General features: G+C 29.9%; 1 protein-coding gene across 3 annotated transcripts in view; it reads left to right on the top strand.

Annotated features, from left to right (window-relative positions):
* LOC129959976 (myocyte-specific enhancer factor 2-like) overlaps positions 1–18,964 on the top strand; it is a 348,098-nt gene that overhangs the window by 269,181 nt on the left and 59,953 nt on the right. The window contains exon 1 of one of the 3 annotated variants that reach the window (XM_056072925.1): positions 14,773–14,871. The exons of the other annotated variants lie outside the window; for them this stretch is intronic. The gene's annotated coding sequence lies outside the window, so the exon portion shown is untranslated. Of the gene's footprint in view, positions 1–14,772; positions 14,872–18,964 lie in introns of those variants that run through there. 3 annotated transcript variants of the gene reach the window in all.

The raw sequence follows: 18,964 nt of genomic DNA, 5'->3' as shown, positions 1-18,964 counted from the left end.
GTGTTCCAAATTTTTCAAGGGATTCCAAATTTTTAATGGAAAAACTATGCACCAAATTTTATCTATCTAGCTTTTAACGTTTTGTAGCTATCATATTAATTTGTATTCAGCAGCCTGACAAACAAACCTCCTCTGAATGGATTTCGTTCAAAATTTGATAGAAATCCACACATTAGGTGTTAAGACTATATATTTTAATTGTTTAGCTGAAACCCTTTTTTTTAAATTATACTCCCTGACAGACGGACATAATTCCAAAAATATATTTTTCAGACACAAAAATCTTTGTCAAAATCTCGAGTTTGAATTTTTTGGTGATTACAGTACTATTTATCCATATTTTGTAGCGAGAAAGTAAAAACTGTAAGTAGTATCAAATTTTAGAAAAATTTGTCCACTTTAAGGGACTAAATTAATTTAATCTATTTTAATATCTTCTATTTACGTAGAAGCTAAATATTCTCTACACTGTGAAAATACATGAAAAAGTCGAGGTACTCTTACTTCCTATTTTTAAAGAATATCATTGTCATTTTCCTAAGAATCTAGTAACCTAAAACATACGGAGATATTTTTGTTCAATTTATTATTAGCCATTAAGGAAGGATTTTCATCTTATGTTATTTGACTATCGTAATTAGGTATCTATTTGGGACTAGCTTTTATTATAATATGAAGTTCAATTATTTCTTTCTGCGTAATGTATTTATCAGGACTTCTGTTATTGTATTAAAGAATAATATGGAAGTATTCTTTTAGATTTTTGTCCTTTCCTTTTTGTAAGGAACTGTTCTATTATGGTTTCTAGTTCTCATATGTTTTATTTCTGCTTACCTTGAATAGACCATGATTGAGCTTAAAAATATAAAATATTCTTAAATTAGCTTTAATGTAATATTTTAGTTTCGCTTTCAATCCAAATGACTACAATAGATGCGTTAGATTCGAGCGAACTTGACCAATGGACAACTAATAATAGAAAATTTTTAACCGGAGATCTTGTAGCTTGGGGGGGGGGGAGTGATGGGTAAAAGCCCTTCAAGATACAGTTATCTAAATTTATTTAATATTCTAGGAATCCTTAAGCCATTTCTAAAAATTGACTTTCACTTTCAAGAGAAAATAGACTTACTCATTCTGTATATGTTATTTAATATCATTTACAATAATTTTCACTGTCATAAAAATTAATGATAACATGTTGTAGTTAATGTGATAAGTTAACGTGTTTATTTCTTGTTATATTGTACATGTTCATCAATAAGAATTCTTTTAGAAGGAAGGAATTTTTAAGTGCTCTTAGATGTGAGAAACAACAAAGTTAAATGAACCAGTTCTGTATTTTCTAGTTGAATTTTGAATGTATCTAGACAGACTAAATATAATTTGCTGGCAGTATTTGGTATTCTTGGTCTAATGGTACATAAGTCACATTTCATCCTGGATTCGATCGTGATTTCCATCTTCCAAAATTTTCACATTGCATAAAATTAGAATGGAACTTAACGTTAATTTACTTTATTCTTAGAAAAACCACAAAAAAACCTTCTAAACCACAAAAATTGAATTTTTAAATTAGAAATATCTCTTTAATTACTAGCAAACCATTTTTGCATTGAGATGAGAACGGAGCCATCTAATAAATAAATTATAGAATAGAACATTGAATGGGACCCATATTTTTACAATTTTAAAATTGTCAACTAAATTTTTAAAATGACTCATGACTAATAACAAATAAAATTTCGAATGTACAATCAGTATGCATGCGTACTCCTGAAAGAAACATTTAATTCCTAGAAGTGTCTCTTTCTTATCTTAAAAATTTTACAGCCAGTAATTATGCAATCCTTTATTTTCAGAATCACAAAAAATATGTACAACAGAGTTTAGAATTATGGGTCTACCACGTTCTTAAATAGCTGCTACTTAACGTGTGGCCTGTAACGTTTGTTGTTTTGTCACTTGGCGAGACGACTTTGCAGAACTAAGTAGTCGTTTCAGCTCTTCGCACACGGTTGAAAGACCACACGTATCAACAATGACTAAATCCTCGGAATGATAGAATAAGGTAAAAGTCGGAAAATATTTTTCTTACTTACAGAAAGAAAGACACAGACGTTAAATAGGTTTGTCTTCTTTGTACTTCCCATTGATATCACTTAGTTGAAAACAAAGATTTTTTGCACCTTTTTGTAGAAACCATTTTTAACTTAACTATATTATGGTATAATAAAAAGGAGGGAAGGTTGGTGTATTTGGAATTCCTACACATTTTTAAATATGCAGTAACAAAAGAAATTTTAATAAAGAAAGGTCACAGAATGTTTGAAGTTTATTTATTTGCTAAATGATATAGTTAAATTTTTAAGAAAAACGCTTTAAAATAGTGAAAAAAGTATAATAAAATCTTGCCAGCGGTTCAGTTAAAGAGACCAATTTCCTAAATTTAACCAATTGTTTTCACATTAGCAACTTTTTAAGCGAAATTTAAAATCAATATATATATATATATATATATATATATATATATATATATATATATATATATTCATTTTCAAATTCACATCAACATACTGTATACGAATCTCAGTATTACATTTTATACACTTCACCAGTTATTCCTCTTTTTTAAATCCATTTAACCTTAGTTTCGGCTTTATTGAACCAACATTTGATGCATTTCATGTTCCATTTCCATCATAATAATAAATAATGTAGTTATTAAGACTACTTTCTGGGTTGTTCCTTTAGTTTGAAATTATAATAATTTCCTTGATTTGATGAATTCAGTTCTGGCAGGTGTTTATGGTCCAATCCGAGTAACTTTTGGACGACAACAACAACAACAAATCACCCAACCTTATTTTAAAATCATTTTAATAAAGTTTTTATAGTAAATCACGGCCAAACAAGTCTCTTCACAAAGGCTATAGTATTTTACTTCTTGCTTTAAAACAGTGAAACGAGTATTTTTGTTGTTGTTATTGTTAAATTGATCATTTTGTTGTTGTTGTGACTTATGGCACTTTACAAACCCACTGACAGTTATCTGTCAGCGATTTAAGCCAAGTGAGCGTCTCTTGTTTTTTCAGTAGCGCAAACTAGAACCAAGAATACGACTTAGCTACTTCATTCGTCACATTCTCTTCCACAACTGCTTTTCACAGGGGGGCACATTCACACACAGGTCTAACATAGAAGAACAATCATGCCCGAACCAGGACTCGAACCCGGGACGCCCAGATCACGTGGAAGACGAGCTATCCCTATGCCAGGACGTCAGCGATGATTTTTTTTATACCTAATTCTAAAAATTTGCTCCCTTACTGCAGCTACGCAGCGTTTTCTCTAAATAAGGATTACATCATGACAAATCATACCATCATTAGAACGTTAGTTGCATATTTTAAGGATGGACATTTATAGAATCGAATTAGCATAAAGGCCCAGCTCAGATTATGGTCCAAATATGGCAACTCTTAGCTATCTATTCAATATATGAAATGAGAGAGAGTCATGGCAGCTAAATGAATTTTGGATCAGACTGGATGTCAGCAATTAAATTTTAAATCCATATTTTGAGTAAGACAAGGTACAAATTAATGGTTAAATGGTTATTATGTAACTAAATGATTTAACTTTACGTATACGGTTGGAAGACAACACGGATAGAGGATAATTTCGGGGCAGATGTATATTGATATAATGGGAAGGCTATAGGTTCATTACATTAAATGATGAAACAATTGAATTTGAAATATTTATAAGTGTAAACGGATATACAGGATTGAATTTTGAATCTATATTTCGAGAATGGCGTTGTATTAATTCATTTTTATAAAAAGTGTTTGTTATATAGTTTGAAGTAACTTTTAGGAAATATTTCCTATTCCTTCATTTGGATTTATATCGTTAAACTAAAAATGTCATAAAATAATTGAAATCAACTACAATAATTTTGTTTTGTCAATTTTATATTAATTCTTTTTGCTTCTTGATTGTTGTCTCGAAAACTAATACATGAAAAAAGTTTTCAAAACAGAGTCTTCATTTTTAATAAACTTTAGTACCGATTAATTTAGTCAATGAGCGTGAGCGTAGCAATTAATTTAGACAATGAGCGTGAGCGTAGCAATTAATTTAGACAATGATAACAATGAAAGCTGAAGTTAAATACTAAATAGATAAAGTGGCCTTTTTCTTGAAATAAATTAATTAAAGGCACTGATTATACTATATCATTATAAAATTATTGTTAAACACTACCTTACTTGCCTGAAATAATTCCATTTATTAAAAAAAAAACCTTATAAATTTATTTTTATGTTTAATACATATTAGTAAACGTTTTATAACACCTTGCTAAATTATAGGCTTTGCATTTTATAAGAAAAATATATTAATTAATATTGATAATCAAATCTGAATGATAATGAACTTATTTCTGATATTTATTTATTTATATTCTTATCATTTGAGATAAAATGTATAAGAGTAACGATAAGATAAAAGGGAAACAAAATTTCCTTTGTATGAGTTCTTTATAACAGATTTTGCTTATTTCAGTCAAAATTTCAGTTTGGGCCAAAAATCAATTCGAATCCATTCAATTTTTATGGATAAAGCAGAAAAATTTATAAAATGTAAAGAATAAAGTTATTACATTTTTTGTCACATATCTTAAAAGTTATCTATTATATTTTCTGAACAATTTAAATCCTGTTCAAATGTGGTGTGGAAGCTAAACTGTATTTGCCCGTAGGTTTCAAATAACGGAAGAAAACAGAGAGAAAGTTGTTTGACCTTAAAGAACAAATCTTGAGAGTGAGGAACTATATTTAAAAAAAGAAAAGGAAACCCGCCGAGAGCTTTTTCATCTTTCCAGATTATGATGAAGCGAGAGGGAAACAGTTAACAGTACCTGAGAAAGGGTTTCGAAATTGGCAGAACCAACTTCTCTCGCCAAATTCATCGCCAAGTTCCGATTTCGCCTCCGCGATTGACGTTAAGTTCAGTGGTCCAAATTTCTTTGTCCTTATTGTCTTAACGCTGTCCATCAAATAAAGCATCATCATGTCAAACACGTGTTTCAAACGCGGTTGTCATCTCTAGTGTTTTAACTTTCTTTCTAGGTCAACGTTACATTTCCTTCGTAACTCCTTCGGACATTTTATTTCGGTTATAATATTAACTGCAATATTTTTTTAAAAAAATATATAGCTCTAAACATTTCCGTCAGATTTTTATGGTATTTTACAAATAACACATAACACTGTTAAAGTGCCAATATGTAATACTAACTAAGATTAGTGATTATAATAATTCCCAAATTTAATACATGTAAATAATTCAGTCATTCCGCAAACTTTCAGAAATATTTAAAAAAAAAATGTAGTTACACACCTGCCACTTTGTTTTATAATTTTGCAAATTAGCTTGTTATTTTATTACTTCCTCATATACAAGATTGGTTTCAGTGGCTTGGTAGTCAGGTTTCGATTTGGTTTGGTTCACTTTAGTTTAGTTATGTTAATGTTTTTTTCGGACGCAACTCTACAGCTATTTTGGGACGCATCTCGTGATTTGAAACCGTGATCAGAAGACGAAAATAACACATGAAAAGGCAAATCTACTCTAAACTTCCTTCCACACCAACGGGGTTACATTTGCCCTCGACGTCAGATATAACGTGTACCAGACACACATAGACGACGAATCTTTTAATTTCTTTCGAAGTCGGAGCTTTCTAGATTTGAAGTCCAGATGGTATGATCTTGGCCTTGGGCTCCGAAAGTACCAGATTCGAAACCCAATTCCGAAGAACCGCTTTGTAAGCGGAGCTAGTTCAAGCTAAATCCTTAAGGGCCAAATGTCTTCCTTGTGGTGTGGCGTGGAAATTTAGGGAGGAAGTGCCGCTTCAGGTGTCACTCTCATTTTCTGGCCACGGTCCAAAATTACGACACCCGTCTCAGATAAGCCTGATGTCCTTCGAAATGTGATGTAAATATAACTAAACTAAACTAAATTTTTCTTATGCGAAACAGAGAAAACAGAAATTCTGTAATCATCAGAAACGTGATTGTGGGATCATAATAAATGTCTTCGTTTTATCCTATTTTAGTCCAAAAATTCCATAAAATTCCATTTTTGGAATCGCATATTCTGTAGGCATGATAATTGAAAAGCACGCGGAGCTGGGCGAATGAAATTTAATTTGCACTCTTAACACCAAAATCGAAGACCCTATCAGATTTTGGACTAAATGTGTCAAGGTAAATTCTGCCTTTCCTTCCGACCATCCATGAAAGACCCTTCTTGTATCCCAGTCAAATCCAATCACCAATCCAAAACGCACGCTAACCCGTCTATGTAGCAAGGATGCTTGGAGAAGGAGAGACAGTTCAGTTGCCATCCTTGGTATCTGATTTGGACTCAAATTCACAAAGTCCATCCCAAAAGAGTTCCATCCTTTTCGCTTCTGTAACACGGATGTTTGGAGAAGGTATGCTATCCTTGTTATCTGACCACGGTCCGTTCCAAAATAGTCCTCGAATTGCTTCCAAACTGGACGTTAGTATAACTAAACTAAAACATTTATTAAAATATCCCATTTTAACTATGATATTGTTTTAAGGCTTTAAAAATTCCTGAAATTATAAAAATACACAAACCAATTGCCAATTAAACCCAAATGCGGGTAATAATTTAATAACTCTGAAAAATGCTATTTTAATCAAATTATTTTTCCCTCTTTTTATTATATTTATTTATAATAGCAATAAATGATATTAATTGATAATAATAAAACGTTTTCTTCTTTAATAATGAAAAGTTCAACAAAAGCAAATGTTGTTAAAAAATTTTTTGTTCTAAAATTCTTTTTGTGATATAGGACTCAGAATTAAAGTACTAAATTGAAAAATTAATTAATTATGATTAAAAATCGCGTTCGAAAAGTTAATATTATATATTTTATTCACCATGTTGTCTGAGTTGATCACAAAAACGCATATACGTTTTATTCAAACGACAAAAATTGTTTTCTGTGCCTTGACCTTTAAAATTTAAGAGTGTTCTTTTCCAGTATTTTTGCGTGAATTTTAAAATAAGCCTTGAAATATATTATCTTCGAAGAAAATGAATTTCTATGAGAATTGTTCCTGAATGGCCGCAGTTCCTGAAAGGCACAGGCTTGGATTTTATATTAAGATCTCAAATCAGAGTGGCCAAATTATTTGAATGAAAATTTTCTAGCTTTTCTTATGCTGTGTATTTTATTTTATCAAAGTGATTCGTTCATTTTTTTTTCTCTTTCATATTTCTTTCTAAAACGCCTGAACAAATGTTTTAAATGAAATATTCAATGGGTTTCAGTTTCATAAAATGCAGATTCGAACAACTGAATGATGAATTAAATTAATAAATGAAGAAAGCAGTCATAATGACGTTATAGATAAAAACCTTTACCTTTATTAAATACGGATGTTCGAAAATTTAACACATTATTCTTTGTGCGTAGATTTTTATTTTTTGTACTTGGTTGATTTTTTTATTTATTTTACAAAAACAATGGGTTATTAAATTGCTCAAACAAAACTGAAAGCCAATTCAAATACACTGAAAAAGATTCATTAAAATTCGCTCTTCTTTAATTAAATCCTCTCTAAGTGTTTGCACTGATAAGAGACAAATTGCTCAAACATTTACACAAATATTTCATAATATTAAATTGAAAATGACTGAAACAAAAGACGAATGGCATTTTGAAAGAGAAAGAAAGTTTTATATTCCTACTAATGAACTTCAGAACGAATGAATTTAATTTACTTAATTCAGACGATTCGAAGTCACTTTGAAGAAAAATTTAGAGGAGATGTAGCATCAAGATGCATTATAGTGTTGATCAAGAAGCATCAACACTATAAATGGCAAGCATCAAGATGTAGAATACAATTTAAATGTCTAAAAGCAGCATTATAGGAATACAGATATTTCAGATAATCGTTATATATCTTTACCATTATATGTAAGAAAATTTTTTCCGTATTAAATACCAGTGAAATATGAAATTTATCTCCTTATGAGAAAATTGTCTTTGGTTTGAATAATTAATATATGTCATTTATGGTGTTAAAAATTTCAATACATGTTCTTATCTAGTTTTATTTAATCCGAAAAAGTCCTCTAACAAAATTTGATAAAATTCATAAGAAAATATTCGAAATGAAGTTTTAGAATATTTTATGAGCGCATACGATTTGAATTCGAATGACACTTTTTCTTTACATTTCTCTGGTTAGTATAACTATATGAATTATCGTAAAATATTTCTGATTTCAACGGGAAAAAAAGCATTGCGTTGTACACAAAGAAATAATTTTTGAGTTGCATTATCATTACCTTTTTAATCCTCATTTCCTCCATTTTAATTTCGCCGCCATTTTTTAACCCCACCGAGAATCTTTTTCATTAATTAAATCTGTTCTAAACTCTTCCACCTCTTAATTATCATCGTTGTAGTCTCATTTATTTTGTATCACTTTTAAATCCACCACAAAAGATTATTCTTTATAAGAAGAAATATCCCCTTGCTGAATGTACTAAGCTTTTATTTATCTGAATAGTGCAACCTCCTTAAACTTTAATCAGCTTTAATATTATTCTGATGGGAAACCCCAAACTTTCTCACAATCCATCGAAACCCTATAAGATTCAATTTATTACTTTCTACTAAACTTTAAATAATAAAATAAATTTACACGCAACTATTTCCCTGAAAATGATCCTTGATAGGCTTTTTTCCCACATAAAAACTGTAAGTAATATTAGGCACTAATATTTTTCATATTCCCAAAGCGTAATATATATTATACCATATCAATCAAATGATATTGATTATCAAATAATGTTAATATCAAATGACGTTAATTAGAAATAATTTGAATAATAAGTTGAATTAATAAAGGTAACAGCCAGTGCTTTTATTATTTTCTTCATCCATCTTAAGAAGCTCGCTGCAGCTCTAGAGGCGAAGTCCTGGCGGAAGAGCTCTAGGCTCAAAATCTAATTTGATCAAGGATCTACGGCGCATGTCTGTATAACGTGCACTAAATCCGAATCGTGAGCCAAACACTCTTCTGTTTGTGTGGAATGGAAACCTGGAGAGGAGTGTTCCAACCTAGGCATTTAAAAGGCACATCGAGAGATAATCCTAATGTCGCTTCCAAAAGAATAATTCAATTAAATTAACATGATAACGAAATATAACAAAAAAAAAACGTATTTTGAAATGAATGTTTTAAAACTCATCTATTATTTTCTGTCTATACCTCATAAATCAATCTTCATGAAAATTTATATTTGTTTTTCTTTTTTTCAATATGTTTTTATTACTGAAAACATTTTAGACGAAATTGATTTTACCGAAAACATTTTATAGCAAAAATTGTTGCGAGCAGAAAATACTTATAAATGCATTAATCGCCTTGTCAGAATTATAACATTTGTAAGAAAACATCTGTAATTTTGGTTGTTTTCATCTCTTATAACATCCGAAATTCTGTTACAACATCTGTTATTTTCAGAAAATAACATTTTTTCTCGAGATATATTTTTTCCGTTAGATATAAATTCAGGATTTAGTGAAATTCTCAATTAAATCAGTCTAATTGACTAATTTTCTAATAAAGCATTAATCTGTTATACTTCAGATATTTTTAGAGCAAGCTAAATTTTAATTCATAATCTTATAAATGTGTTGTATATTTATTGCGTTTGTATTTCAAAGATATTTTTGTCCATTTGTATCTTTTGCCTCTTAGGAAACATCTTAGTTATTCTAGTACCTATTCTAATATAAAAATATGTAAAATAGATCTAGTTTATGCATTTATTTCATTCCATTTCTAATTTATTTCCGGTACATAAGCTTATAAAAGGGATCAGTCATAGAAGCATGAAAATTCGAATTCATTCATTTGAAGGTTGTTCGAAACATTATTTACTAAGGAAGGACTTTTAATTATAGCTTAATTAACTCCAATACACAATTAAAGTAATTTATTAAGTCTGTTAGAGGGAGGAATATTCTGCCCGATGTAAATATAGCATTGATATTTCACGATCATTAAAACAACTCTTTAGACTTTTCCGCTGTAATGTTACTATAATTTAAGTCTCGATTCAAATCTGACTGAAAATCTTTTAATGGATGTAAATGTGTTTTAAAGCATCAAAAGAGATTTTGCACTTAGGGAACTTTTAGTAATTTTCCCAATAAACAACGAATACATGCATGATAAGGAATACCCTCTTCGGAAAACAGGTTTAAAGCACTTAGTTTAAGTAGAAATGCCGTTTGAAGACAAAACTCTGAGTAAAAATCCGAAAAAGCATAAATAAACGAACGATAGAAAATTTTGCTAATTTTCAATATGGAACGAGTTCTTGTGGAGAACAACGTGACAAAGTGTGAGAAAAATTTAGAATAAAGTAACGCGTGCAGTATAACGTGTATGAGAAAAATATACGATTGTAATAAAAGTAATAGTGTTCGTATGTAATTATTTTAAGAAAGAACGCATTATTTAACATAGTGAGCACTATTTTTGGTATCATAGTCTTTGATAACTTTGAGTTAATTTCTTGTTTAATGAAGTAATATTTGTGAAAATAACTGTATCTGGACGTTCCATTTTTTGTCTGGATATTATTCTTAAAATAGAACTATTTTTAAACATTTAATGTGTGTAGCGTAAACTAGTTCTGATTCCTCAACGTAGATTTAATGAGTATTATTCGTGTGTTAATTATATGAATTTAGATCTCTTGGTTATGAATGCTTATAGACATTTGTAACCGCGATTACATTACCGTAAAACTCTGGTAAAAACCTCAGAAAATTTTATTTGTATTTTCAGGAAATGAATGTTTTATATGTTATTTGAAGGTAGCTGACAAGGAATCAATACAAATAAAAAATTCCTCTCTCGCTACTTATTTAATAATTCTGTCTTTCGTGTTTCTTTTCCGTTGTGAGCGGCGGATTTCCAAACAATGGAAATTTATATAACTAAAAATAACAAGATTTTTTTTATGTATTATTAAAATCATTTGCGAGTGTAGAATATAAGTTTATGTATTATCAAAAGCATTTTGCGAGTGTAGAATATAAGTTTATATATTATCAAAAGCATTTTGCGAGTGTAGAATATAAGTTTATGTATTATCAAAAGCATTTTGCGAGTGTAGAATATAAGTTTATATATTATCAAAAGCATTTTGCGAGTGTAGAATATAAGTTTATGTATTATCAAAAGCATTTTGCGAGTGTAGAATATAAGTTTATATATTATCAAAAGCATTTTGCGAGCGTAGAATATAAGTTTAATGCGTGTGGGAAATTATGCGTCGATTTTTACTTTCTGGTATACGAACTATAGGGGAAGTATTGTAAACTGTCAAACAATTCGAACTCGAGATTTCATACCGCCCTAAGTTCTCAAAACACATTTTTGGTGTTATGTCTGTTTGCCCATCTGTCTGGCTATGCACACGGTAGCTCAGAGCGGGTGAAGTTTGGAATTTGTTCCTTAGACCAAATGTGCAGATTTTTGTCAACTTTTGAACGAAATCAATTCAGAAGAAGTCGTTTTTTTCCGGCTGTTAGAAGGCAAGGGAACTCTATAACTATAAAACGTAAGAGCTAGATAGATAAAATTTGGTACGCAGGTTTAACAACTATAATGTAAATACTTTCGAACTTTTAACTAAATTTTTTAAAGGGTTGACTGCATGTCGTTCTGCGCTTTCATATGCTTGTAAATGCAATAATTTATAAACGCATTGATTTAAATCAATGAAATTTGGTATGTGATCTCATGGCTGCAACTGATGCTATGCGTCAAATTTTGGTTTCATCAGTTGGAAAAAAAGGCTTCCGAAGTACATACTCGCGCAATAGATTCAGTAAAAATAGTAGATTGACGCTAGAAATCTATATTTTGCATCTTGTGTTCGCCAATGCCGGGCAAGGCATTCGAGGTTTTATCCAAGGTCTACAATTTTATGCAGGTTGAAGGGGGACAGGACCTTTATTGGAGAAAGTTTAAGGGAGAACCCCCCCCCCAAGTTGTTATAATAATTAACCCTTTCTTGCGAATAATTGAAGTGATTTTAAGTTTTTGATCGATACAAGTGTTTCAAGTTATAAAAGTTAATTTTAAAAAAAGTAAAATCGCAAAGTTCTTAATTTTTGTCTAATTATTCAATTATTATTCTTGTGTTCGCAATGTAACTCACGAATTATGCTCACATATTGCCTACAGGGATCCTCATTATAAATTACGTGCAATAAATATCTACAAAATAAATAAATACAAAATGTTGAATCACTTTCCATAAAGGAGAAGAGCTTTGCTTCCAGGTATAAGTGTAGATGACTGAGACGACTCTCCAAATTATTCCGGTTCAGGTATTGTCATCGTCGTCTGAAGTTGACTCTACGAGTCCCGTCCACGACTAGTCCTTTTGCAAAGAAAGTAAATAAATCTAATCTAAATGATACGGAAACCTTATCATCAGCCTAATTCCAATTTATATATGTGTTTACTAAGCATCCATTTTTTTTTTTTACTTCAATTGATTATTTCTATGTTTTGGAAACGAAATTTTGTAATTTTGTAATGCCATAAAGTTCTGAAATTTTAAGGCATTTGTATTTTTATGACGACAATACACTATTTTAATGCTTTCATATCAGCCGATGGATGATTTTAAATATAATCTAATTCTATGACAGAATTTCTGGTAATGAATTTGTGAAATAATGGTTTAGCAGATTTCATAGTATTTATTATGCCGAATAAATTACACGTCGCGGATTGGAGGTCGGTGGGCACCAGGTTCAGAATTCGATTCCAAAAAAGATTCCGTCCCGTACACTAGCTTATTGCCTGCCAAATTCTCGTTGCCGTAGGCGAAACTCTGACCGGCCGTAACAGGCTCCCGATGTGGTGCGAAAGCTTAAAGAAGAGGCGCCAGCTAAAATGCCGTCCTCATCGTCTGGCCGGTTTCAAAATTACGAAGTTCATCGTAAAATACCCCTAGCGTTACTTCCAAACGGGATGTTAGTATAACTAAGATAAATCATACATTAAAGACTAAACAGGAGGAAATAACAAGGAGTTTTTAAGAACGTAAAAAGCAGAAACTAATTGTTGGTATACTGAAAAAACCTATTGAAACATATTTTTTCTCATGATTCTGCAGTAAAACAGAAATGCAAAATCATAACTTTTCTGAAAATAATTCGATAGTTTTATCACCTTTCATTCTTAATAAAATAGTACGATATTTCTATCAGTATTTCACTGCTTTACTTTTTTGTATATATGTATACCCAAATCTATGTATACCCTGTTTTGTATACCCATCTACTGGATAAAATAATTTATTTCCTCTCTTTACTTTTTATTTTTATTGTCTTGTGTAAACATATGCACCCATGAAGATATGACTGGAGATTTACATAAAAGTGGGAACTTTTTTATCGTTTGTCGGAAAGAAGAATATGTACAAAACTGTTCGCCTATTTATAGTTCACCAATTCAAATTAACATGTAGGAAAATGCTTAAAACTGGAAGAAGTGAGTTAGTTAACTGGGAAATCTTTTAAAAATCATTCAATATTTTCTCGCACAATACTTTAGAATATAGAATATAACACTCGAAATTTATGAAATTTTATATGTCAGGTAACTTTATATATGGCGAGATTTCTTTAACTATTATGTTGAAAGACTTCACTTCTAGATGTATCTATTTGTGAATGATTTTAGCGACTTCTCTTAGCTTCAATGTTGTAGCATTTGGGGGGGGGGGTCACAGACTCCCCATAAATGAGTCTTTGTGAATTTTTTAAAGCCAAAAATATTAAAGCAAACAAAAAAAAATGATACCTTGTCTAGGGCTCCATTTACATTTCTTAAGTCACTAATGACAATTAGAGGGTTAAAAAATCAAATTAACATTTGCCACTTATACAAATCAACCATTTTAATCCTCGAGGGACTAGAAAGGCCCACTTACCCTTTCTCCTCCACTGCTCATCTGGCTGGTAATTACTTCAAAATCTTTTACTAACTATAAAGAGCAGATGTTTCAGAAGCTTTTTTTTTCAGTTATTAAGAGCGGTCCAAGAATTTATTTGTGCATTTTTTAAAATAATTTTTCAAAGTATAGTTGAGTGAAGGTCTACAAAATGATTGTTTCAAATAAAATTTTACTCCTTCGCTTTTTCTTTTTTTTTTTTCCAAGGTTTGAATTACTATAATTTTTAACCACAAAGCAAAAAAAAAAAAAAAAAAAAAGATTAAATTGAGCATTGTCAAACAACGCGCTTCTCTTTGTATAGCGTGTTACGTGACGGGCAGGCGCGGATTATTTTCAAGACAACACCACTGCTTCTTTTATTACCTTTTTGCATCTTATTTTTGTGATTTTCAACCCATTTGAATATTCCGCAATAAATAGAAAAAAAAATCCTTTGTTATTTCACCCACACGAATCCCAATTGCGCGCAAAGCAAAAGAGAGCTTGACCGAGACCTTCGCCTGTTGCTGATCCAAAAAAGCATCGCGACGTAGTCTTGCTCCAAAAAGCGCTACATCGCCAACACTGGCGCAGAAAAAAAATTCACCTGTCGCCGTTGTTGAAACCTGACCCAAAGGTTCTCTCTTTGGCCTCCTTCATTGGCTCCCGCTCTGTGACGTCAAAGAGCAGAAAGTGCGCTTGCGCGAACTTCTCACGCACGTTGTGCTTTCTCCGATGGATGGCCATAGATTTGCAGGACCGTCTTGAGTAAAGAAGGTGAGTCTATTTTTGGTTACTTGTCAGATTCGTCAGCTCTCTTGGCTTCGGGAACTTATCCCGATTCTGCTTAGTTTATTTTTATTTTATTTTATTTTTTTGCTCAATTCCAAGCATTTGTTTTTTAATGAACTATTAGTTGACAATAATTACTCTTTCCTTTCTATACCTTAATAAACGCCTTTTTCAACTTAATTTTTGAACAAACTTCGCTCCCATGTGTTTCTAAAATAAGGAAAATTACTCTTTTCCTCAAAATGATGTGTTGTTTCATTTGCCAAATATTTATCGGTTATTGAAACATAGTGTCTTGTTAATATTGTTCATGATTTTGTATAAAGAATTTGCCTTTTCGCTTTCAATTTAAAACTTTTCGCACAGTTTGAAAATATTTTAATATTTTATTTTTATAGATAAAATGCTGAAACAATTTCTTGAACTTTCCTATTGAAAAATAGCATCAGTGCCTTAGTCTTTTCTGTCTCTCTCTCTCGATTATTTGTGGAATACTCATACAATTTAATTATATTCCTGTTTATAATTTTTCGATGATATTCGCTTGTGAAATTTAAACAGTTCTAACAAAAGAGAACTGACTTTTGTTTTTGACGAATTCTTTATAGCTAAATGTGCGTAAAATTCAAAATATGCTTTAACGGCGTGATTAAATAAATTTTTTAAGAGTTATTGGCATAAAGCTGTTTGTTCGGAAAAGTTTACGAAAAGCTACTGTTTGTGCGGTACTTTTTCGGTTGTTCGACTAAAACTTAAGAGCATATGGTTAGATATTGATACTTTGTCTTCCCATCTCCCCCCCCCCTCTTTGCAATTTTTGGTATTTTTTTTTTTTTTTTTTTTTTTTCTGACACCCAAATGTTTCTTTTCAATTTCTTTTGTTCATTTTTTTCAGAATCTTGTTTCAAATGAAAATACATAATAGTTATTAACATAGTTTGCTGTTATTGTTCGTTTTTATTTTTATATTACATGTTTACGCTACATTGATTTATTGAAGACAGTTTGAGAATTTTCATAAAGTTATTTCAGTGCAGTATCTCCATTACTCTTTAACTTTTTATTGTTTCACTTTCCTGTCTTTGCCTGCTTTCGTATTAGATTTTCATAAATTTTTTATCTTTAATTAATCATTACTTAAAGGTAATATAGTAGCTTCTGTACGTATTGTTCATTTAACAATAATTTTTTTTTGATTTTTTAAAAATAATCTCGATTATTTAAATATACATTATTAATATATATTTAATAACTTTTGACATATTCAAAAAAGTGTATGCCTTTATATTATTTCTGTTTTTACATGTTTGTATGTCAGTTTTACGGAATTCAATTATTTCGTTGTCTTTTAATTTCTTGAATTGAAGTTATATATTTTTAATATCAATAGATTATATTATTTTGCTTATATTTAATTTAATCGTTTATTCGTATAAAAATTATGAAATTAACAGCGAGGTTACATGAAAATGTTTCTGTCATACTATCGTCTAGGTAACTTATTCATAAACTAAGTAACTTTATAAGTGAACTGCGATCTTTAATGGTTTAATACTTGATTAGTTTGTTACTTAATTATAAAATTATATTAATGCACATTTTTTATTATTTTTATTTTAACCTATAGATTGTCTTGCTTAAATTCTTGTGAAAAAGTAAACTGAATTTTTTTAGAAAGTTATTTCTGGAGGGAAGGCATTTAAATTTGTGCATTGTGTATTAAAAAAAAAGTCAATTTTCGTTTAAAATTATGTTTATCATGTCGAAATTTATTTTCTATACATTTTTTTCAACTGACATGTGCATAAATTCGTTGCCATCTGGCTCTTTCGAAAATTAAAGCGCATTTCATTCAAAGTGAAAAAGATTTCTCCGTTTTCTTGATTAAAATTTAATGACATTTTACCCATTAAAAAAAAAACTTGTGCCGTATAAATCGCATTCCGCACTCAGTTTTTCTTCCCATGTAAATGCTGCTTTACTGCTGGCAGGGAAGTTACGCGGGAATACGATGAAATTACCGGAAATAACGAAAGGGGCTTCACACTCCCGGTGTAACTTTCGGTTCAGTAACAAAAATACTTGTTCTCTTTTGTTTTTACTTTTTTTTCTTATTTATTTATTTACCAGTTCAGTAGACGGTATTTTTTAATTCATTTAAGTAATTCATTTTTTTTAATATTCTGAATACGATTTACTATTTTAAAAAATATCAGGTATCATTTATAAAATATTTCATTGCAAATCTCGTATTAATTTTGTTAATTTAATGTTTTTTATTAAAATGTTTTATTGATTTATGCTATAATTATTTATTGGATCGATATTGATCGTTGTGAGATGTATAATCAAAAATATTTTCGTTACTGTATCATCATCTTTAGTCTATTTCCGACACAATCAATATTTCACAATGAAGTGAACAATTATGTTTTTTTGAATCAATAACTGATTTCATGCTTTAATTTTACTTTACGTAATATGTCGAAAGAAACGTTTGCACAATAAGAAGCGCAAATCGGTATCCGGAACGGTAATTTTAATTGATTATTTTTATTTGCTCTTCAGTTAACGTTCTTTAACTCATCAGTTAACATTCTTTTGCTCTTCAGTTAACGTTCTTAGAAACATATTTCATTTTAAACGAATTTTAGACAAGTGATAAATATAATAGGATTTCCAAATTCTAAGTGAACTACAAGAAATATTTCGGTATCAATCATCAATTCGATTCTTGAATTTTCTATGAGTTGAGGCTTCAATTAAAAATTATTTTAATGCATTTTTATGATAACTTGATATATTTAACACTTTTTCATAAAATAAAATTTAAAATATTAGCAAGCTTAAAATTTACCAAGAAAACATTAATGCAAATCCACTTTTAATAACCTAAGTGAAATTTTAGGTTATCTTTCTAATCAAAAACTTAAAACTTTTTTTTTCTGGTGCATTATTATTATTATTATTATTATTTGGTTATTTAATGAGGATACTTACGCATTATTAGCTACTTCGACAATAATTTTTTCATTTATTTTATTGAAAGCGTGGTTCTCTATTATATTTTTAAATTGATATTCATGGGTTTATTAATTGAAAAGTAACAAAAATAGCATTTGAAATTAAGTTACTTCAAACTTTAAGGAGTAGAGAACTTGGAACAATTCGCAGTGCTGAATTTTTAAAATTATTTTTCATATAACGGACTTTCTTTAAAATAAGCTTACATTAAAAGTAAATATTTTAAAGATAATAATTCTCATAATCTCTGGGCAAGGAATACGCTTTTTCAGCATTGATTTCAAATTTTCGTAGCAATAATTTCAAATTTCGTAAAGACGCTCTATCTCTAACGCACGTGCTTTCGCTCAAATGAGTCTCATCTCCTCGCTCCCAGTGCCATCTATTGGCGAAATATATAACGAAAATTTGAAAACTGTAATCGTTTCAAAATCATTACAGTAACGTACTAAATTAAAGATAATTCTAGAGATTTCTGAGAATTTGGTAAAGGAATTCGAATTCTTTTACTTTTAAAGCATGGAAATTTGCATTTTCTGTAATTAATTTGCACTCATCTATCAAAACAATTTTGGAAGATTTTTTTTTAATCAGTAAAAATTATTGGCATCTTTAATTTTTATTTTTATAATTTAAAATTATTTTCGTTCTCCCTAGCTGCTTCTACCATCGATATTAACTATAAAAATGTTTTGTTCTTATGCTAAAGTATTATATTGAAAATTTAACTAAATTCAAAAGGCTCACATTTTTATTTACCTTTCGACAACTTTTAGCATATTTATGCTAAACTTCTAAAACAAATACGTGAATAAATGCACATTAAAGTCCATAAACGAAGTTTAAATTAATTAGAATGTTTAGATTAAACACAACGAAATATCTATACTGTTAATATCGAGATAGTTAATATCTGCTCTGATATTCCACATTCAACCTTCAATTCGATTGAAGCTTCGTCATGTTAAGCAAATTTTTGAAGAAAACATTTCGTTTCTTTTTAATGCTAATTTAATTAATAAAATCGGTTTTTTTCAGCCAGAGAGCATTGAAA

This window comes from Argiope bruennichi, chromosome X2 (genome assembly GCF_947563725.1).
Source record: "Argiope bruennichi chromosome X2, qqArgBrue1.1, whole genome shotgun sequence".
Lineage (NCBI taxonomy): Eukaryota > Metazoa > Arthropoda > Arachnida > Araneae > Araneidae > Argiope > Argiope bruennichi.
Note: the sequence above shows the minus strand (reverse complement) of the source record. Positions and strands in the feature narration are given on the sequence as shown.